The sequence below is a fragment of the Mirounga leonina genome, unplaced genomic scaffold, assembly GCF_011800145.1.
Source record: "Mirounga leonina isolate KUSES-001 unplaced genomic scaffold, KU_Mleo_1.0 Mir_127, whole genome shotgun sequence".
NCBI lineage: Eukaryota > Metazoa > Chordata > Mammalia > Carnivora > Phocidae > Mirounga > Mirounga leonina.
Window position 1 is genome coordinate 9,584,225 of NW_023270316.1, and position 23,514 is coordinate 9,607,738.

Here is a 23,514-nt window from a genome sequence, read left to right on the forward strand (position 1 = left end):
AATAACATCATTACTGATAATTTCACCAGTTCTTCTGTTTCCGAGTGTCTAATTGGTCTCCAGCTGGAAATTAAGAACCTGATGCAAATTAGATGTCAGAATAAGCAGTAGCTTTTTAAGATGTTCTCAAATCATGTGCTACAGTAACAATGATAATGAACGTTCAGTACACGGTAAGGCACTTATTAGACATTGAACTAAGCTTAATTTTTTTTTAAATAAAAATTACTATTATGAGTTCGCCTCCAGTTTAAAATTCTGGGCATTCTACCATGATAATTAGTATGGATTCATAATACATTAATAATCCCCTGCTTAAAATTAGAGTATATTTTAAGCCAAATGTTATTATTAATGTTTTACTTAAGTGTATTCCTGTGCAATGGCTTTCCTAACTAGCTACATCTGAGATACAGTTAAACAGAGCCAAGAGCTACATTCCTCAACTCAAAATCTACATCAGGAAAATGAGTTTTAAGGTGTTTAACACAGAACTAAATAATCTTTTTTTGGATTAGATATCCATATATAACTATGTAAAATGATGGATAGTTTGTCATTAAGTTACTTGATGGTTTGATAAATTCCTGGTCAAATCAGAGCGACCTTTTTTATTATGTATACTTATGTTTTTATCCACGCATGTATTACTTATTGCTCTTTCACATATTTTAAAATAAACTATGTTATCTTTCTTATACTGCTGGAATGAATTTTTATAACTGCAGAGAAGCTAATGTAGAAGGAATCTTTTGAAGGGGTATTTTAAACTATGTCGCTACATATTCAGAGACTCTCTGAGCTTTGCTCTTGATTGAAGTAGGTTGTGATCAGAGGAACCAAGGGTACTGGGCTGCATTTGACTTCAGTTACTAGCCACAGGACAGTCTATCATATACCAATGATTTGTCTTGAGTGAATTGTAAACCTTCACAGTGATGATAGATACCACTAAAGAAAGGGTGTTTCTGTGCTGGAAACTTCTAGAAATACAGACTCCTTTCTCCTTCACATGAAGTCTGTCCAGGCCTAATAGATGATGATTCATCTGTAAACTGAGCTGAAAATGATTAGTTGTTTCAATAATAATGATATTTGGAGCAAAGGAAAGTTTTTCAACTTTTGAAATTTTCTTGGAAACATTTTAGTTTTGAAAAGAGAGCGACATTATAGTATCACCTGATATATATGATAGACATTAACATTCAGTTGTCATTTTATGTTTTATAGCTTGTGAAAAGACACAATTATACGTATTTGAATTGTATGCTATATAAATACCTTCATTTTAAAAGCTACCTTTTATTTTTATTTTATGTTTTTTTCTGTCAATATATATTTACATTAGGTTTTATGTCTTTTTGTTTCTCAAAATTTACATAACAGAAGCAATAGATTTTTTTCTTCTTTTGAACTGCTAAGAACTATCTTGAAGAGTGTCCTCGATTTGTATTAAATGTGATGCAAGCAAATGTAACATAAAATGAATATTTTCTGACATCAAAATCCAAGTGTTCATGTGTAATGTCCTTGAAATGAACCTAAGCAATAAATCTTTGAGATTTTAAGGAACATTTAAACCCCTTCTAGGTATTTGCATGAAGCACATGGTCTTCGGACCTCCAAAAGAAAACTAGGTATCTCTTCAGTCCACTCAGCAGGGGCTCACTTTGCACTTCGTGTCTCAAGAGCACAAGCAATAACTTTTCAACTACGTTGGTGATCAGCTCAGTGCACTCAAAGTAGGAACTCATCTGAAGCCAATTGTCTCTGTCTTCAGATATCTCAAATTAAACACCCTGTACCTTCATGCCTCAATTCATTTTTTACTTTTACCTATGATAAGACAGAGTAGTTTTTTCATGAGCACATCATGTCCCAGTTTCATACCTGGTGGTACCTGAATCATTTTTTCAGATCCATTTCAAATATCATTTCTTCTCTAAAGCCATTTTTCATTCAAATAATATCGTGATTTCTCAACATCCTTTTGCTTGAAATAGTTAACCTTAGAAAAGAGGAAGGGCTTCTGGAAGAAGAATGATTTCAATTTTGGACATATGTTATTTGTATGAGATTCTTCCAAATCAAAGAAGTGAAGATGTTTAATAAGTAGTTAAATATATTTGGATATGTCTTCAGTAGACAGGTGTTTGAAGGTATGGATTTGGAAAAAGCCACCTTACACATATAGAGAGATAGGTAGAACATCAAGGAAAGATCCATAGATGACAACACCCTTAAGGAGTTGTTGGATATAATAAAGAACAAAATTTAAATATTTGTTTTAATAAAAATAAAATAAAAATTGGATTATCCTGGTAGTGTATGCTTCTTTTAGAAAATATGAAAAATACAGAAAAACATAAAGAATAAGATTAAAATCGCTCATAACTTCATGAACTAGAGACGATCACTATTATTTTCTTTGATTTTTGTCTTTGTAATTAGAGCAATTATAATTTCCTAATCTTTTTTTTCTTAAATGAGAATGTCATTTCAAAAACATTGTTTCTAGGGGCTGCATTGTAGTCCATCCCATGCATATGCCAGCCTCATCATTGTCACAATATATCCATCTTACTTTTCAGTTGATTTTCGTGCTTTTGGGGAAGTATATGGGTATATCACCTGCAAATTTTGATCAGTTTATCTCTCTTTTCTGATAATCTGTACATCTTCCTCATGGCTCTTGCCTTATTATATTACCTTGATCTTTAGATCAAAATAAAATATTAGTGATAATAGACATCCTTATTTTATTTATGGTTTTAACTATATTGTGTGTGATGTTTTAGTCCTAAGAGTAGTGTTGCCAGTTTATAACAGAAGTACCTATTTCTAGTATAATTTTTATTATTTTTTAAAAGATGTTTATTTATTTGAGAGAGTGCGAGAGAGAGCAGAGGGACGAGCAGACTCCCCACTGAGCAGGGAGCCTGACACAGCAGGGATCCCAGGACATTGGAATCATGACCTGAGCAGAAAGCAGACACTTAACCAACCGAGCCACCCAGGTGCCCCTCTGGTATAACTTTTAGATGTTATGAATAGGAATATATCAATGTTAACTTCTTGAATTTAACGTATTTTGTATCTATGTTCAAAGTCAAATTGGTTTATAGTAGCATTTCCTAAACTGCGTCCTTCATTCCACTGTTTTATAGCACAATGCTAGTATTCTGTGAATAAGTATTTTATAATAAAGAAGTTTTGGAAAACACAGATTTCTATGCTCTTGGAGATTCATAATGTACACCATTTTATTATAGACTCAGGAGTTCTTCAGTTCAATAACAGCAAAAACCCAAATTATTTCCTCTTGAGTTTAATGCATATTTTATTATTATTATTATTTTAAGTAAACTCTACCCCCAACATGGGACTCAAACTCACGACCCTGAGGTCAAGAGCAGCATGCTCTACCAACTAAGCCAGCCAGGAGCTCATATTTTATTATTTTTTATCTTTTTGTAATTTGGGGGAGGCAGGTTAACAGTAGCCGATAAGTGGATTTTCTATTTTAACTCAATCTGAGTATCTCTTCCAGTTGATTAAGATGTTTAGACCATTTATTTGCACTCATTATAAAAACTGTATTAGTTGGGTCTTGATTTATGGTTTTTACACTTTCTGTAGTTTAGTTTCTCTGCTGCTTCTTATGCACTCTATTTTATGCACAGACTCTTTGTTAGCTGTTATACAATTATTTATTGCCACATAACAAACCATCACAAGCAGCGTGGAATAAAACAGTAACAGTTGTTGATTACCATTATGTTTCACAATCCTAGGGGTTATTATTCTGGGTATTCAGAAGGCTGCACTCAGATAGTGGCTGAGGCTAGAGAGTTCTCAAGTGCTTCCCTCATTTGTCTGACAGTTGGTACTGGACGTTAGCTGGACCACATGAGGGCTTTCAGCCCGAACACCTACATGACCTCTCTTTGTGCCCTGGGCTTTTTCACAGAATGGTGCCTGGGTCCAAGAACAAGTGTCCTGAGAGAGAAACAGGAGGAACTATGCAGTGTTGCCTTTTGTAACCGAACACTGGAAGTCATTTAATGTCACTCTCATCTTATTCTTTTAGCAAAGGCGATCAAAAAGGCCCACCAGGTTCTAGAAGAGCATGTGGAATAGGAAATATGTTGTTGTGACCATTTTTGGAGAATACGATCTGCCATGATAGGCATTAGATTATTACTAATGGTTACAGAAATGTTCTTAAACATATTTTACCCATCTATAAAAGTGACTAAAACCCACTAAATTTTTGTCTTCTTTTTGGAATATTAGGGGTTTTTCCCCTGATTTTTTTGCTCATTTTGCATTAATTTAATATAAAGTGATAAAAACCTTAAAAAAACAGTGATGATCTCTATCAAAACATTGTGAGGCATTGATTTTGTAACACTATTTAGAACACTTGTTAGGATTTATTTCTCTATACTTAACCGGTTTCATGCTCCCTACAACTCCTTGATAACTTTATTTCTTCATTCTTCCTTTACTGACTTGACTGTATTTCTGACTATTCTGGTATTGGCCATCACTTAGATTATTTAGGAAGCATTCCTAGGTGGTGTGTGTTCTACGTGCTTGCATAAGGGTATATTGTTGCCTTTTAATCTGCCATACAATAACTTGGTTTTTGTATAGCTGTGGAGCCACAGTACTTTCCCTTCGGAGATTCATGCCTTGTCCTCTGCTTGCTGTGGGCACTCATGGCAGAAGTGAGTCCTCTGTTCTCCAGTGGGACCAGTGTACTCCACAGACTCTGTTCCACAGAGGCAAAAGAGATGCCAAATTGGGTGCCACTACTGTGCTGAGGACTGTCCCCAGGTCTAGCTCCAATGGGTAACGAGACCACAGGATCTTCCTTTTACCTCCTTGACATGTGGGACTTTTGGAGGGCATGCCTTCCTTCAATCCCAGTCAATCTACATTATGTCTAGAAGAAATTGTTCATTGGTTCTGGCATGGGAAGTAGCATTCAGCATTAAGTTTCTAGAACATAGAGAGCTCTCATCTACATTTTTGGGGAATCCTATTGTCATCAGGAATTTGATGGGGCGGGGTTATCTGCTTGTGGTCACATAGTTACCTATCTTAAAAATCCCCTATTTTCTTCTGAGTTAAAAGAGGAGAAATTTATGGTCTCCTTAGCAATTCAAAATCATAAATGTGACTACTCTAGATTAAAAAACACTTAACAGGCATGACAACTAGAAACAAAGTGTGGTCCTGCATTGGATCCCAATTCAAACAGATTAGCACTAACAGAAATTTGGGGGGAAGTTGAAAGTTTAAATAGGGCTGGGTATTAGATGATGCGAGAATTTATTGAAAAGGAGATACAGACGCCCTTAGCTGAAAAAATATCACAAAATCTATGTATTGTATTATCTTATGTCAAAAAACCTGCATATTCCTGCATGTGTGTACTGGGAATCATATCCTGAGATGTGATGGTGGTCATCTCTAAATGGAGAGGTGATAGTTTCAATTTACACCTTTTCTGTATGTATCTACTTTCTATTTTGTGCCTATACAACTTTTTAAATAATAGGATACCAGTGTTATTTTTCTTTTTTTTCTTTTTTTAAAGATTTTATTTATTTATTTGAGAGAAAGAGAATGAGAGACAGAGAGCATGAGAGTGGGGAGGGTCAGAGGGAGAAGAAGACTCCCCGCCGAGCAGGGAGCCCGATGCGGGACTCGATCCCGGGACTCCAGGATCATGACCTGAGCCGAAGGCAGTCGCTTAACCAACTGAGCCACCCAGGCGCCCACCAGTGTTATTTTTCAAAAGACATATTTTCTTAACTTCATGGGCTTATGTAAAACCCCTTGATGAAAGTTAAGTAGCTAATTTTCCTCTAAGAAGGAAGAAGGACAAGACAAACTTTTGGTCTGCTGTCTGATACAAAAACGAGTTGGAGTTACTGAGCAAATCAATACAGATGGACTCTAAGTGCATCTTGATTTTATTTTCATGTATTCAATTTCTACATATATGTCCAGGAAGTTCTTAGAAAGCCAAGAAATTGTTAATAAAATAGTCCTTATTTTTCTGCACTCAACTAAAATCTCTGCTTCTATTAGTAGCAGCCCAGTGCATACAAGCAGGGCTGGTATGTGGCTGTAGCTGTCCAGGAGCTCCAGCCTCTCTGCAGGGATGTTCGGTTGTAGAGGCTCATGTCCTTTGTAACAAGTGCTAATAAAAATAATAAAAGCTTGGGGCGCCTGGGTGGCTCAGTCATTAAACGTCTGCCTTCTGCTCAGGTCATGATCCCGGGGTCCTGGGATCGAGCCCAGCATTGGGCTTCCTGCTCAGCTGGGAGCCTGCTTCTCCCTCTCCCACTCCCCCTGCTTGTGTTCCCTCTCTCGCTGTGCCTCTCTCTGTCAAATAAATAAATAAAATCTTTAAAAATAATAATAATAATAAAAGCTTTGAATATGTTCTTGGCAAATGACATGTTCTGAGCTGGTGGCCGAGACACAGCAATAATAAAGTTATATGATTGTCAGTAGAGGAGTTTCATGGGCTTGCCCAAATTAAGTTAAAAATATGCTTGGTGATGGGAGAGAGCGATTCCAAGATTCAGCACATAGAGAAACCGTGGTACTGAAAAGAATTAACCCAAGGTCTTCTTTAACTGAACTTCTTTAACTGAACTGGAAATATACTCCTTATAATTCATGAATCCATTCAATCATTAGTCCATTTACTTACTTTTTCATTCATTCAAGAAATATTTTTGAGTCAGCACTACATTTTGCTGACTTGCTGTCAATGACAGAACTTGTTGTCAACCAAGAGAAATTCATGGCCACGGATAATTACCCTTTCATGCTATAAATAGGTATTTACTCAACAAATATTTATTACATGCTTCCTATATTTCTAATATTATATTGGTTACTGTGAATACACTTTTACAAGATAGATAAGATTCCTGTTGTCATACCAATTGTATGCTATTTGGAGGAGTCAGGCATTGAGTTAATACATTAATAAGGAAATACCAGGCTGCTGTGGGTGCTATGCGGAAAGCAGGGCAGACTGATATGGTAAGGAATCTAGGGAGAATTCCCTTCTGTTCCAGAAAGCTGAGGCTGATCCTTAGCCTGGGGCTTGAATTTCAAACAAAGCCAGCCTCAAGACTTTCTACACCTTCAGTAGAGGGAACAGTGGTGCAAATGCTCCAAGGTGGAAACAGCTAGGGATGCGACAGGAACCCAGGAAGAAGGCTGAAAGGTGGTCAGGGGCCAGACAGGAGCTCCATAGACAGACCCGCCCCTTCTAACTGTGGGGCTTGGGCCAAGAGTGCAAACGGAGACCTACATCCTGTAGGCCTAAAGAGCTAGTGTTACAGAGCAAACTCACAAACTGTTGACTTAACTATGCTCTCTTCTTCTGCCTTGACAGATATGCCTTCGCAAAGACAAGATTTTAAAAGACTCAAACCTAAGATTTGTATGACTGTTAGCAAAAGATTCAAGACAACCAAATTTCGCTATTAATTATTTTTGGATGTTCTGTAAATGGTTAATAAAAACCCTCATCATTTCTAAGCTATTAGATCGTTGCTCCTTAGATTTTGTTTTTCTTGCTTTCATTTTGGCAGAATCACTAATTAAGCAAGCTTACATAAAAAACAGTCATATAACATATTTTATTGGCAGCAATCATCTAAAGAATTAAAAATAAAACATAATTGTATTTAAAGTGTACAAAATTTAAATATATCACCAAAAATGCAAGTTGAGGCAAATTTAACAAGTTGAAAAATATTTACTTATATTTTCAAAATGTTTTTCTAAAGTATCCAGAATTCCCTATTATAAAGAAAAGGGAAAGTACTAATTATAATACTTATGTATCAAAATTATTTATTTAAAAATGTAATTATATTTTGTATAAATATAAACTATGTCCGTTTTAGTTTTAGAATATGTCTATATTATATTTTATAAATATAATACAATGATGGTATTCATTGGTGAATGGCTGTGAGAGTAAAGAATCAAGATCATGCTTTATGCATGTGACATCTAGGCCAACTTATAGATAAATTGAAGACAAAAATGAATGTTTTAACATTACAAAATGTTTCTTGGCTGCCATATAAGATTGTTGCATATAATGTGCCAAACTGTGAGTACCTCTGGAATCACAAATGAGAACATGAAAGGAAGTAAGAAAATAGACACTTAGCACTTCGGGGAAATAATATTTTATTATGCAAGTATCTGTGGAATCTGTATTCTCTTAGAGGAATGAATCTTCTCTCCAAAGCATCCCAGTCCTCTCTGGTCCCCAAAGAAGTGTTCATCGCTGAGAATGGTGGCCACACAGCCTACAGATCTTTGCACCACTTGGACAAAAAGTAGCCTTTGCTTTGAGGGCAAAGGTAAACAGATGCTGAGAAGTGTTTCTTGGGCCTGAAATGTTGGTAATCATAGGGTTACAGAGTGTACCAGGGGCTGGCAAATTTTTCTGTAAAGCGCCACATATTTTTGGCTTTTTGAGCCATGCAGTTTGGACCAGTTAGCTAATGCTGTGTGTGTGGTACAGAGCAGCTTTGCCAAGATGTGAGTGGATGGGTGTGGCGACTGTGCCATCGCTTAACTCCAGTCCCAAGTGACAGAGGCACCCATATTCAATAAATGGACCATGAACACGTTTTTGATGTGCTCACTGGTGGGGCTAAGGCAGAGGCCCCACTGCCTAGTTTTAAAGGGAGGCTCTCCAGTAGGGCAGGGAAAGGAGTGGAGATTTTATTCTAGGTAGGATGAAGAGCCATAGCAGGGTGTCAACAGGAATGTGTTACAATTTTAGTTCTGTTTCAAAAAGGTCCCACTGACTACTGTTTGGGGAATGAATGAGGTACTGTGGAAGCGCAGAAAGAAAAAAAGAAGAGAGATTAGTTAGTCCTTCCAGGGGAAACCCAATAAACATTTCCCAGAGCAGATGACATGTGATCTGGGTCACAAAGAATAAGTTGGAATTTGCCAGACATCGGCGCAGGGAGAGGTGTTTCAGGAGCAGGGAAAAGTATGTGCAAAAACTCAGCAAATATTAGAGATGATTAAAAAAATTCCAAGTGGCTAGAAAAGCCTTCCAAGTGTGCGAGAGAAGAGATCAGACCAGAAAACCCTCTTGTCTGTGCTACGAATGGGGCACTGGACTGGGAGAAGCAAATCAGGACTGGCAGAGCCTTTCAGTGGGGGAAAGCCAGGTTTTATTTTTTGGGAGAGAACTGGGGCTGCAGTGTGGATTTGGGATTAGAGCAGGAGAAACTGGTTCCTGCTTGTACAGTCATTGAAATAGAAGGTGAAGCTGGGATTGTAGGAATAGAGGGGAAGTTCGTTTCAGAAGATATTTTGGAAGGAACTCTGATGGGATTTGATGACTGGTTTTATGCTGGGCATAAGTTCAAAGGAGGCATGGCTCTGACAACTACTTCAGGAATGTCGAAGGAGTGACACCTTGTTCTGTGGTGGGAGGAGGGGAGTAATATGGTGACTTATGGTTTGGACCTCAGAGTTGACTCTGGTGATGGTGGAGGAGGGGGCGTACATCCAGGTGCAATGTCCTGCAGAACGCTGAGGTTAAGGATGTAGAAATCTGGGGAAATCAGCAGAGAGTGGTAGCAGCTGATGCCATCAAAGAGGCTGAGAAAACCCAGAGAAAGTCAGAAGACCAAGAAGAGGACAAAGAATGGCTGTCTGGTTAACACCAACCAATGAGGGATGGTTTGAGGGGAGGATATTAAGAAAATGAACGCCTTCTAATCCTGGGAGTAATTTTGCGGCTCACTATGTCTCATCCATTATGTTATGGGGGAGTTGGCCAAGCAGAGGTACATAAGCCTTTCCCTCACATTACAAAATGGCTGGTGTTTAGTTAAGTGTAGTTTAAATGTATAGTCTACAAATGATGCCCACTATAAAGGGGATGCTAAAATCCCAGGAGAGAGAATCTCTAAGTACACTGATTTTTAAAACTTCATTTTTGCAAGAAAGTTATTAGTATGATGCCTCATACCAAAAAAGTGTGGGCAAATGTGCAGCCTTCTAGTACAGTTAACTATTATTTCTCAAAATGTGATCTTACACTTTAAGTTACATTTTTAAAAAGCAACTTCGTATTCTCTTGCATAAGTGACAACAGATTGGCTTTTCCTGCTTTAAATTTAGTTCATTTTGTCTTGCCTTGTTCCCAAGGATGCTGCAAAAAAGCATGAGTAAATGACATACGTATCAGCCATTAGGTAAATGTTGTCCGGTGCCTACAGTCTAAAGGAATTTGAACAGTGAAATCTCCTTCATTCATTCATTTAAAACTTGCTGAGTGAGTACTATGCACCAGGTACTATGTTCTGGAGCCTCTATTCTCATGGGATTTGCAATCTAGTAAAAACAAAGGAAATGGAACATAACAAAAAATAGAACTGAAATTCTGCTTTGTATGTAAAGATATAATTATTAAGTAAAGTCACGGTAGGGGAGATTTTGTAAAGTGGTGTAAGTTGAAGATCTGAGTTTCCGAGTAAAATTCTATAAAGTGGATCCTTCCTGTCTCTTTCCCTATAATACACTCTGTCACCTATAAGGGAATTGGCAGAAAGAGTATAAACTTCTGAGGCAGATGTATCAATCCATTTCCAAATCCCAACTCTACAGATAACAAGTTTTAGGCCATTTGCATATGCTGCTTAACTTCTCTGAAATTTCTCCTCTGGGAAATGGATATAATTTATATCTACCCCAGGGTTCTGTGACAATTAAATGATATAACATTTATAAAGCACTGAGCAAGTATCTGATACTTAGAAAATGCTAGAATAAATATTGCTTCATGGGGGGAGAAGACTGAGTGGGGGAAGCTTGCACTAAGCATTGTAGGATCTTTATGGGTCTTGGTTAAACTTAGTTCAACCTAATACATTTATTGTGTTTTGAATTGATAACCTTTTTCTCTACATTTATTTGCCTTAGGGTGACAGATAATTACTTCTTAGGTGCAAAGTGAGATTACCTATTTTAGGAGTATTTTCAGGCAGTTCTTTCTCAGAGGGAAGAACGATGCCGCCAGGGACAAAGGAACAGAGAAACAGACTTGACAGCTCTTGTTTGGTAGTTGATCTAGGACAATCTGTGACAGTTGTTATAGCATGCTTTTCTTTAGTGGATTTATGTATCATTACCTCAATTAGATTATAAACTGTTAATAAATTAAGACTCTGTCTTTTTTGCAGAATCTAGTACACAACAGATATCCAATAAGAATTTGACTATTTTATTGGTGTGAGGTGAAGAGTGTAATAAGATTATAAAATTCATAATCCCTTATCCAAAATCCTTGAGGCAGAAAGATATGGTTTAAAATTAAGATTTTTTTAAAAAACTGATGTATGTATCGTATCATATCTGTATATCACCACATACTCTATGTAGTGTATCATATACTGTATATAACCAGTGGGATCTGGTCAGCACCCCAAAACACAACACTTCAATATATCTGCAGGGAAACTATGATTGCTCATGCTAAGTGGGATATAAATGAGAGCTGTAAAGAGCAATACATCTGTCCAGGTAGGTTTTGCCATCAGATATGTTAAAAAAATGAACTTCTGGTTTTCAAATATTTTAGGAAAAATTGTTAATGTCATAGGTTGTGGAATGATCTGTCATTATCTAAAATATCACTGAAGAGACTACAACATATGGCTTCTTTTTGAGTATACTTGACTTTTAAGTACTCATTCACTAAATTTGATTTTTGTTTATTTATTTTTATTTTTTTAATAATTTTTTATTATGTTATGTTAGTCACCATACAGTACATCATTAGTTTTTGATGTAGTGTTCCATGATTCATTGTTCACGTGTAACACCCAGTGCTCCATGCAATACGTGCCCTCCTTAATACCCATCACTGGAGGGTATACCACCTTATACCAGTTAGAATGGCAAAAATTGACAAGACAAGGAACAACAAATGTTGGAGAGGTTATGGAGAAAGGGGAACCCTCTTACACTGTTGGTGGGAATGCAAGTTGGTACAGCCACTTTGGAAAACAGTGTGGAGGTGCCTCAAAAAATTAAAAACAGAGCTACCCTATGACCCAGCAATTGCACTACTGGGTATTTACCCCAAAAATACAGATGTAGTGAAAAGAAGGGCCATATGCACCCCAATGTTCATAGCAGCAATGTACTCAATAGCCAAACTGTGGAAGGAGCCGAGATGCCCTTCAACAGATGAATGGATAAAGAAGATGTGGTCCCTATATACAATGGAATATTACTCAGCCATCAGAAAGGATGAATACCCAACATTTGCATCGACATGGATGGGACTGGAAGAGATTATGCTAAGCGAAATAAGTTAAGTGGAGAAAGACAATTATCATATGGTTTCACTTATTTGTGGAACATAAATTTGATTTTTAAATAATCATTCACTTTTAAGAGAACCCGATAGCTACTGACAAAATATTTCAACCAGGTTTTGATTAGAAATTTTTCAAATTGCTCTAAAATTAACCTTTAAAAGAAGCATTTCATACGATACTTTTTTGAAAAAATATTATGATATGTTGCTTATAGATTAATTCAATTTCATTTAATTTCATGATCTGCATAATACACTGACTCTTAAAGAATAGGTGGATTTATCAACTCACTTTATTTTCCAATCCCCATGATCGGCCAGAATATCAATTTATTTCTAAGATGAGTATGGTTATATTAATTGCTACTGAATGTTTATAGTGTTCTGGGTGTAGGTACAATTTTGACAAGTTGTACAGTGATCTGTTAAAGTCAGTGGTTATAAGCACCATGAAGTATGGTTCCAAAACTACATTGTTTTGTTTCTTTGGTAATGAGAGCTTCCCTCAACTTGCAAGGTGGTTTGATGTATATGATCCAAAAAGCCTTTACTATATGAATTTATTGTCTATTATGCTGGCTCTTGATGTCGAAGGAAGAATAAGTACATCCTAGGAATTTTTCACTTATTTTCCTCTTAGCACGTTTGAATCATCCACTTAGCCTTGAAAGGAAATACACTACATTGGACTTTGTATTGGTTTTCTGTGCATATCTAAAGTGTTTTAAGCTAGAGATCAGAACACCAAGTCCCAGGAGTCTGTGACCAAGACAATTTGCATGTCCTAGTTTGCTAGGAGGGCTGTGTATCTAAAGTACCACAGATTGGGAGTTTAAGCAACAGAAATCTGTTGTCTCACCGTGATGGAGCCTGGGAGTCCAAGACCCATGTGTCAGAGGGGTTGGTTCCTTCTGAGGCTGTGAAGGAGAATGTGTTTTATGCTCTTCCCCTAACTTCTGGTGGTTTTCTGTCAACCTTCTATGTTCTTTGGCTTAGAGATGCCTCTCCTCAATCTCTCCATTCATGTTCACACAGCATTCTCCTACCTGTGCATCCATATCCAAATTTCTCCTTTCTACAAGGATGCCACTCATACTGGATGAAGGGTCTTCCAGTATGACATTTATTTATTTATTTATTTATTTATTAGTTTTATTATTAATTTTTTTTTTACCTTTTCTTACTATCCATCTACAACAACCCAATTTCCAATGAAGGTCACATTCTGAAATATTGCGGGTTAGGACTTCAACACATGAATCTTGGAAGGACACAATTCCAACCATAACACTCAGGCAGGCCAACAATGGATATTTATGATGATTTGGACTTTTAAAAACTGATTTATGTCTCCAAGGAGTTTTTTGTTTGGAACTGAACAAATTATTAGAAGACTCAAAATTATGAAGCCCATCCAAAGCATAAGGTCTCACAGTGACAGCGAGGTCTTATGACAATGTGTCTAGTCTGGGTGCTCTGTCCTGGAACAGTGATTTTAGAGGCAAAAAGGAATTGAATTTTGTGATTCGTTTAAATGGAGAAAGAACACATTTATTGATTCATTAGACTCAAGAATGTGGAGGTAAAGGAAAGAGTGCTAGATTGTGCAAGTCAACATTTGTGCCTTTTATTATAAATTATTTATGGCCTATAAGGATTTTCTGGCATGTTCAAGATTAATATTGTCTCAGACTTGTATGGATTGCATTTTCCTTCTAAAATTTTCGTCTTGTGTGACTGACTGGCGTTGCTTTGACTATTGATTTTTATGTTGTTTTCTCAGGAGAAACAGGTTTGTTTTTTTAATTTTGTATCATAATTTTTTGCCTTTCCTTCAACTCCAACTTCTTTCTCCCATTATCAGTGAAAGATGGCTAAGTCGAAGACTGCTGTTTTAGGGCAGGAAATTATCCAGATTTAAATAATCAGTGTAACAGCACCTGAGGACTAGGTGTTGGAATCCAGAGTAATGAACCTGCTTTTCCTCCATAGCTAGTAAAGCAAAGACCAATTAATATTATAAGTGTGCCTGAGTAAGGACAACCTCAGGTCTGTAGTTGGACTTAAGCTTTGGCTATGGTGGGTATCCAATGGCCAATGCTTACTGATGTCTTTCCATGAAATTAGTTGCTAAATAACATGTGCCAGCCCCTTGCACACAGAGGCACATCACTGTCCCTGGCTAACACTTACCTGGTGTAAGGTATAGTCCATGCAGGGAGAGTCAGGGGAAATATAGTCTGGATTTGGAATCAGAAGACTTGCAGAGGAGTCCTATGTGACAATAAGAAAGTCACTGAACCTCTAAACTTTGAGCTTTAAAGTGGAGATTATAATCTATCTCCTAGTGTTGTTGGTGCATAAAACATGGGAAACCATATTGGGAAATACAACAAAACAATGGTAGTTACCATATATTAATCTATAATATATCAGGCATTCTGCTAATTTTCTTACACACACCCATTATCCCATAAGATTTTCACAGCAACCATGCAGTGTAGATATTTATTATTATCCCCATTTTTCAGAAGAGAAAAATAAGACTGAATATTTTTCCTAAGGTCACACCAGCTTATAAGCGGCAGAGCCAGAGTTTGTCGTTAAAGCCTGTCTTTTCCCACTTTTCCATATCATTAAACAGTTTGTACTAGGCCATCCGGGGGAAAAAAAAAAGTTTATATGAGCCTACAGCAAGTCATTTCATGGACTAGAAACTCTCCTAATCTCTTCAGGGTAAAATTCGTTAAAAAGAAAAACTTTATATCAGTTACTGCTTCTTTGAACAACCAAAATAAACAACCAGGCTTAAGAAAGTCTCATTTCAGCTTTCCCCCTAAGGTCAGGAACGCGGCAGGAATGTCCACTATCACCACTGCTATTCAACATAGTATTAGAAGTCCTAGCCACAGCAATCAGACAACAAAAAGAAATAAAAGGCATCCAAATCGGCAAAGAAGAAGTCAAACTCTCACTCTTTGCAGATGATATGATACTTCATGTGGAAAACCCAAAAGACTCCACCCCAAAACTGCTAGAACTCATACAGGAATTCAGTAAAGTGGCAGGATATAAAATCAATGCACAGAAATCAGTGGAATTCCTATACACCAACAACAAGACAGAAGAAGGAGAAATTAAGGAATCCATCCCATTTACAATTGCACCCAAAACCATAAGATACCTAGGAATAAATCTAACCAAAGAGCCAAAGGATCTGTACTCAGAAAACTATAAAATACTCATGAAAGAAATTGAGGAAAACACAAAGAAATGGAAAAACGTTCCACGCTCATGGATTGGAAGAACAAATATTGTGACGATGTCAATGCTACCTAGAGCAATCTACACATTCAATGCAATCCCCATCAAAATACCATCCACTTTTTTCAAAGAAATGGAACAAATAATCCTAAAATTTGTATGGAACCAGAAAAGACCCCGCATAGCCAGAGAAATGTTGAAAAAGAAAAGCAAAGCTGGCGGCATCACAATTCCGGACTTCCAGCTCTATTACAAAGCTGTCATCATCAAGACAATATGGTGCTGGCACAAAAACAGACACATAGATCAATGGAACAGAATAGAGAGCCCAGAAATGGACCCTCAACTCTATGGTCAACTAATCTTTGACAAAGCAGGAAAGAATGTCCAATGGAAAAAAGACAGTCTCTTCAACAAATGGTGTTGGGAAAATTGGACAGCCACATGCAGAAGAATGAAAAAGGAAAGAAGATAGTAGGAAGGGAAAAATGAAGGGGGGGAAGTCGGAGGGGGAGACGAACCATGAGAGACTATGGACTCTGAGAAACAAACTGAGGGTGCTAGAGGGGAAGGGCGGTGGGGGGATGGGTTAGCCTGGTGATGGGTATTAAAGAGGGCACATACTGAATGGAGCACTGGGTGTTATATGCAAACAATGAATCATGGAACACTACATCAAAAACTAATGATGTAATGTATGGTGATTAACATAACAATAAAAATATTTAAAAAGTCTCATTTCAAAGGAATGTCACCATACCAAATAAAGAGACCCATTCTCTTCTTATAAAAATTTTTTTCACTTCTAAATAAAAAGCATAAAAAACATGGGTTTTACTTTCTTTTTGATATTAACAAAAAATACTTGTAAAGGTGAAGATGTTTAAAACATTTCAATCCTTATCCTTCCTGTCCTCAACAGGGCAGTGATAAAAAAGTGGCTATCTCTACAAATCTCTCAAGACAAGAAATGATTACAATAAGAATCTTTCAGGCTTGCATTGTCACTTAAAATATTCCTATAATAAACCAAAGGTTTGAGACTGCCAAGACATATGCTGTGTGTGTGTGTGTGTGTGTGTGTGTGTGTGTCAGATAAAGAGAGAGAGAGAGAGAGAGAGAGGAGTGTAGGCACATGAACGGCTAACTTCGTTTAATAAAGCAAAAATAATCTTTGGATGATCTTTCATGATGTCTGGATGTATTTCATTTTTAAATTTCTCATTTAAATGTCTTATCATCTTGTTGAGGCTACAAACAAGAATATACATATAAGATTTACTTATTTTGATATGTGAATTTTGCATTCTGAATATAGTTCTCTAATTTATATCCAAAGTTGCATGTGTTTGGTTCTTTGGATGCTATTAAGTAACACACCGTTAAGAGTTTAATGCTAAAATGTAACACTAACTTGATACCATCTGATAAGATGGCCTGGTGGCCCAATTGATATTTTTTTCCAAAGTAAATATGGCAGTCAGTGGTGGTCATGGAGAGACCTGAATTAGCGGGATAGCAACATTTACTCTAATTTATCAATGTGAAAATCGTGCTTCAGATCTAACAGGTCTGTGCATTTACATTTATTTAATTTTTTTTTAATTCTCACTTGCTGATGGTAGAAAATAAGTCTTTCAGTCTAACAACACAATCTTGTGCTTTTCAACAATTGTCTGAAGATCAGATAAAATAATTTTAATAAACCTTTTCAGGATATTCCACCTTTTATTGGGTATCAAAGAGAATACTCACCATTTGTTAATTGTGCCATTTGAAGGAGGATCGAGGGAAGCAGAATGGTAGTTGAACACAACAATGAGTTCCATTGTCAAATAAAGCTTGTTGACTAAGACCCTAAATTTAGACCTGATCACCTATGCTCACTTTTCATATCAGCTGTATGATCACACTACTACCCTTTGTGTTTCTTCATGTTTAATTCATGTTCCTATAAAATAGTAATAACTTGTGAGAACTATCATATTGGTGCTCTTTGTATTAATAAAACTAAAAAATATTTCCCGGCAATATGCATTAATATTTCCCAGTCATTGTGGACAGATTTTAATGTTAATAATGTTTGTTCATGAGTATAGCTAAACACAGTCCATTTGTGTTTGTAATTACATTGACATCTTCTTTTATGTTAATAATTTTATTCTGAGTATCATTCTAGAAATCAGGTAGAGACTAGAGAGAGGCTTTAGAAGAAGGAGTTAGGGATTGGATGGCTGGAAAATCAGGGTGTCTTGATCGGTGCAAGGGTAAAAGACACATTTTTGTGTGGGGGGGTTAAGTGGAGGTTATAGGGGTGATATTAACACATCAACAAAGACCCTTGGTAGGAAGGGAAAAGACAGTATTTATTTAGTGATTACTAAGTGGTCACACTTGTGAGGACACTTTGGTGTGGAACCTAGGTGTTCCACTCCTCTTACCCTACTCAATGTCAGACTCTGGACCCCTCTGCACGAATGACTATCTTCATGCTTTTTAGTCTCCACGTAGCTACAGAGAGCCTATCTAGAGTTCAAGGAGCAAAGGTTTTCAGGCTGAATTAGGATATTTGCATCACGCAATTTATTTGTCCAATTTAAAACATACAACCAGAATCAAGCAGATAAAGATGTACACATTGCACTTCTCTAAATTGTATCAGGGATCAGTATGATTACTAATGAGACATGAAAGTCATAGTTCTTCCTTTCAAGGGGTCCCTGCGAACAATCAAATGTATGCTACAGCCCCATTATCCTGCACCTGCATGCTCTTTTCTATTCTTTGCTAGCCTGTTAAGAAATTTGCATGATAGATATCACAGTGTTGCATAGTAATCTACATCAGAAAAATGAGCTTTGCTGAAAGTTTCTTTTTATCATAATTGCGTCCCCCTATCTCAGCCTTCCATGCCACTTTGCATATTTGCATCACTGTGAAATTCTGAAAACTTGATGTTTGTGGAAGATACCCAGCATGCCTATTTCAGGCATCCGTGAAATTGAAACGTCTGTGTGTATTGACATATATTTCGGTCTGTGTTCCAGCATTCTTTTATCTGCACAGCAATTTCCCCTTAAATCATTCCTAAATAATGCATATTTAGCTGATGTGATGTTCACAGTCTACCTATGTGCTCACTGAGGTGCTTGATTGGAAGCATCTGAGATAGTTCTTGGAGCTTCACCCTCCATGTACATTTTAACTACTCAAATGGAACATAAAGATTATCAGAGGAATAAAGCCAACAGATAACCTCAGACTCTGAGGACAGCTTAACTGACACGGATCTGGAATGTCAGTGAAGTACAGCCGTATATTTTGGTCACTGTTGCTATTCTATTCTTGGGAAGCACAATGATAAGAAAACATCCCAATTTGCAGGCCACGGTGGGGAGTCAGCACATCAGTAACGTTTCTCCAGTAAATCTGGAATTTTTTGCTTGACATGTTTTATCAATGTTTTTATTAAACTGAAAGTGATCTGCACGTATCTGATCTGGTCAGATAATGTGTTTGGGATTTCATGTGGGTGAGTTGTAGAGGACTAATAATGTATTTCTCTCCTCTTGAATGGTGGAGAGTAATCTGGGGTGCCTTGTGCAACAATGAAATAGCTTTTAGGGATCATGGGTTTAGAAATAATGAACATATAGTCACTTCAAGGCAGCACTTTTCTTTTTGTTTCTATTTATTTATTTACATTGAAGTATAATTAACATACAATATCCTATTAGTTTCAGCTGTGTATCACAGTGATTCAGTATTTTTATACCTTATAAAATGATCTCCATCATAAGTCCAGTTACCATCTGTCACCATACAAAGTTATTACAATGTTATTGACTGTATTCCCTGTGCTGTACATCACATCTCCATGACTTATTTATTTTATAACTGGAACTGTGTACTTCTTAATGCCCATCACTTATTTTGCCTGGCCCCCTTCCAAGCCCTCCCCACTCTGGGAACCAAAGGTTTGTGGGTTCTATGAGTCAGTTTCTGTTTTGTTTGTCCATTTGCTTTATTTTTTAGATTCCACATAGAACTGTAATCATATGGTATTTGTCTTTCTCTGTCTGACTTATCTCACTTAGCATAATACCCTCAAGGTCCATCCATGTTGTCACAAATGGCAAGCTCTAATTCTTTTTCATGGCCGCATAATATTCCATTACAGATATATATCCTCTCTACCCCATTCATCCATCCGCGGACACTTGAGTTGCTTCCTTACCTTGGCAGCATTATTTACAATAGCCAAGGCAGCACTTTTGAAACTGGATTTAACTCAATTTTAACTCACTGCTTCAGAGTATAGTTGTATCTCTTAGAAGTGACACAAAACTTGGCACATATGTCTCTTTTGTCTTTTTTTTGGAAGAGGAGTCTTTGTTTTATCCATTTCTCAACAGGATCAATGATTGGAAGAACAATTTCCATTCAACAATAAATATGTAGAGTATGTTTTTATGGACATATTATTTTATTTGCATACTTCCTTCTTCCCCCAAATAGAGCATTCATATAATTTACTTAATAAAAGCAGCTTTCAGAGTTTCAATCTCTTTTTGCAGTTGGGGTGGGGAGGCAGCAAAAAGAGGGGAATTCTCTTGGATAATTGGCAATTAGGGCAGAGCCTGCCAGGAAGAGGAGAATACCTGTGTAAGTGGAGAATCCAATTAGAAAGTACTTTCAATTGCAACTCCCTGTAGAGTCACTCGGATATCATTTGGCCATCCTGATCTCGACCCCAGGTGAGACTCAGTCGGGGAGGCGCAGTTGTTCTGGAAGTGTGGACTATGCAAATAGGTTTCAAGATCAATTAGCACAGCTGGGTGGAGCCACTCTGCCTTGAATTTCGGTTTTCACATTACAGTGTCGTTTGTATGCAACCCACTCATCACATCCCCAAGTCAAAGCTTAAGAGGACTTGAAACCTGTGGCCTTGGAGGTCCTTCCAACTGCCTCACTGGACAAGGATAATGCAGTATCAGTGACAACAGCCCAGCGTCTAGGCAGCATGTGGGAATTGCACTGACATTACAAACCCATGTCAGTTAAACTGCCCGAGAGGTAGGGGGCTAGATAATGTGGAATGAGACCCCCAAAAAAAGGCAAATGACTTGCTCAAGGTCAACAACATAAACAGTGGAGTCACTGGAGGAGAAGCTGGGTTTCTGAATCCCTCATCAAGCCCCCCGCCCCATTTCTTCCATGGGTCATTCTCGATCAGCTTCTTGTTTTTATCCTACTCTGCACTCGCTGCCTGGATTTGAGATGCATCTCAGTTTTCATGTGCCAAACTGCATTCCTTCCCTTTTTTATTTCTCCTCAAAACCTGAGTTTAGAGTTATAAGACCTTCTTCTTCAGTTCATAGTTTTGGGTTTTGTTTTGTTTTGTTTTGTTTTTTAGTATGGTTGACACACAATGTTGCATTAGTTTCAGGTGTACAACATGGTGATGCAACAAGTCTATACGTAGATGCTGTCCTCCACACAAGTGTAGCTACTCTCTGCCACCATGCAACTCGGTTATGATGCCATGAACTGAATTCCCTATGCTGTATCCTTGAGGGGAAATGCCCCACTTCCAACACAGCATCAAGGATTCGCCATTCTAAAAGGAAACCTATTGCTCAGAGTTTCGCTGCAGCATTTAGCAAAGTGTCTGGCATAGGGTCGACATGTGGCATAGATAAAGTCTGCTGGTTGAAGTTATTAAACTATTGTGATTTAATGCACACAGATACAAATTGGACGAATAAGTAATCTGAGTGGTTAGTGTGGCTCAAGTGCAATAAATAGTGAAGGAAAATTTTGAAAAGGACAAAGAAATCACTGAAGTCTAAGACTGACCTTGGGCACCTCATTTGACTTATCTGGACTATGTTTTCATTTTATAAAGAAAGAAACAGATATCCACCCTATTTTCTCACAAGGTTGTTTGCAAGGATCACACGTGCACGAATGGACTTCATATATTATAAGAGCCATATAAGTACAAGGCATTTATTATTTCTTTTTATTATCAACTCAAAGCTATTTGGTCGAAGACAAAGATAAATACAGTCCAGACGTTGTTAACAAGAAACTCATGATTTTCTCCTCTTCCTTTCCTCTGTCTGGTAAGCCCATATTCTTTAAACAAGTGTTTCTCGTCTGGGGGAACATTTGTTTCCAGATATTTTTGGTTGTCGAAGTTGGGGGCCTGTTACTGGCATCTGCTGAGTAAAGGTGAGAAATAACACTAAACATTCTATAGAATACAAACATCCCCCTGCAACAAAGATTATCTAGCTCAAAATATCAATCATGCTGAGGGTAAGATACCCTACTTTAATCTGAATAAAGTGTTATCAAGTGTCTCTTGACCCACAGGAAGTATTAGTTCTCTGTTCTTGGTATTATCCTAGAAACGTACACAACATGCATGGGCATGTACATCACTAATATTAGGAGTCTATCTCCCCAGTTGACTGAGAGTCCCATGAGGGCTGAGAGTTTTTCTTTTTCTTTTTGTACTTTTTCTTTATCATGGTACTTCACACATGTTGGTCACAATATTCATTTGTTCATTCATAATTCATCCCAAACATTTTTTAGCATCTATTGTATGTCAGGTTCCTTCTAGATTCTGGGATGTATCACCGGATAGAGATGACCAAAAACCCTGTCCTATTGGAATTTATTCTAGTAGGTGGAATATTCTTACTATACCTCTAATATCAAAGGGTGAGAATAGACAAGGTCACAAAAGAACAATAATTTTGACCTTTTAAATTCACTGAGCTAGACCACTGTGACTAAGAAGTGAGAAAAAAAACAGTACATTGCACTAATTCATTGGCAATGAGATGAATTACCACACATTTTGTAGCTTTGTGTCATACACGGATGCACCTGTTTTACTAAGCATTACAATATTTTTATTTGCATGCCATAAAATAGCTATCATGCAGATGTGAACGAATTCACTATCATCCTTCATTCAACATATGGGTCCTCTTGTGTGCTAGATAGTGTGTGAACCAGACCTCAACTGTGAAAATTGATTCCATGTTTTAGAAAATTATTTTACGTGAAAGGAAATGACTCAAGAAGGAAGTTTTCTCTTCTTAGGTATGTTCATATTTTTTTGTCATAAATTCTGTTGTATTAGACATCAAGATAAGTTCCATCATTGAGCTTTGGTTGGCCTGTCAGGGTGTTAGGATAGGCATCCTCAAGTAATAGGACTTTGGAAGAAACGGGAAGGAAATCGGTGACTTGCACTTGAGTGGGGATAAAAGGTTAGGAAATCATGCAGAGAGCGAGTCTGAAGGAACTTGGTTGGTGTTTCTCTATGGGGGCACTACTACCCCCAGTGGAGGACTGGACACTTGAGAGGAAACATGGGAAGGACTTCTGGCCTCTAACAGAGTTAAGGACCCCTCTCCCCCAAATTGTCTTTAAAGTGGAGGGCAATCCTACACACTGAAGAATTAATTGCTCTGCATATTCTGACTTTCAAATTTCCTGTTACACTTCAAATAGGGGAAACACTTATTAATAGTAATAAACCTAACTCTTTTTAAAAATGTACTTTGTTTTTTAGAGTAGTTTTAGGTTCACAGGAAAACTGAGAGGGAGATACAGAGATTCCCCATACACCCCCTGCCCCCACACCTGCCTTACCTCCACTACCATCAGCATCCCCCACCAAAGTGGTATATCTGTTACAATGTACGAATGTCCATTGACACGTCATAACCATACAAAGCCCATAGTTTAAATTAGGGTTCACTTTTGTTGTTGTACATTCTATGAATTTAAACAAATGTATTTATCATTGTGGTATC

At 37.3% G+C, this 23,514-nt stretch overlaps 1 protein-coding gene across 2 annotated transcripts in view; it reads left to right on the plus strand.

Moving 5' to 3' along the window:
* FGF14 (fibroblast growth factor 14) overlaps positions 1 to 23,514 on the plus strand; it is a 596,396-nt gene that overhangs the window by 294,011 nt on the left and 278,871 nt on the right. The gene's annotated exons all lie outside the window — the stretch shown is intronic.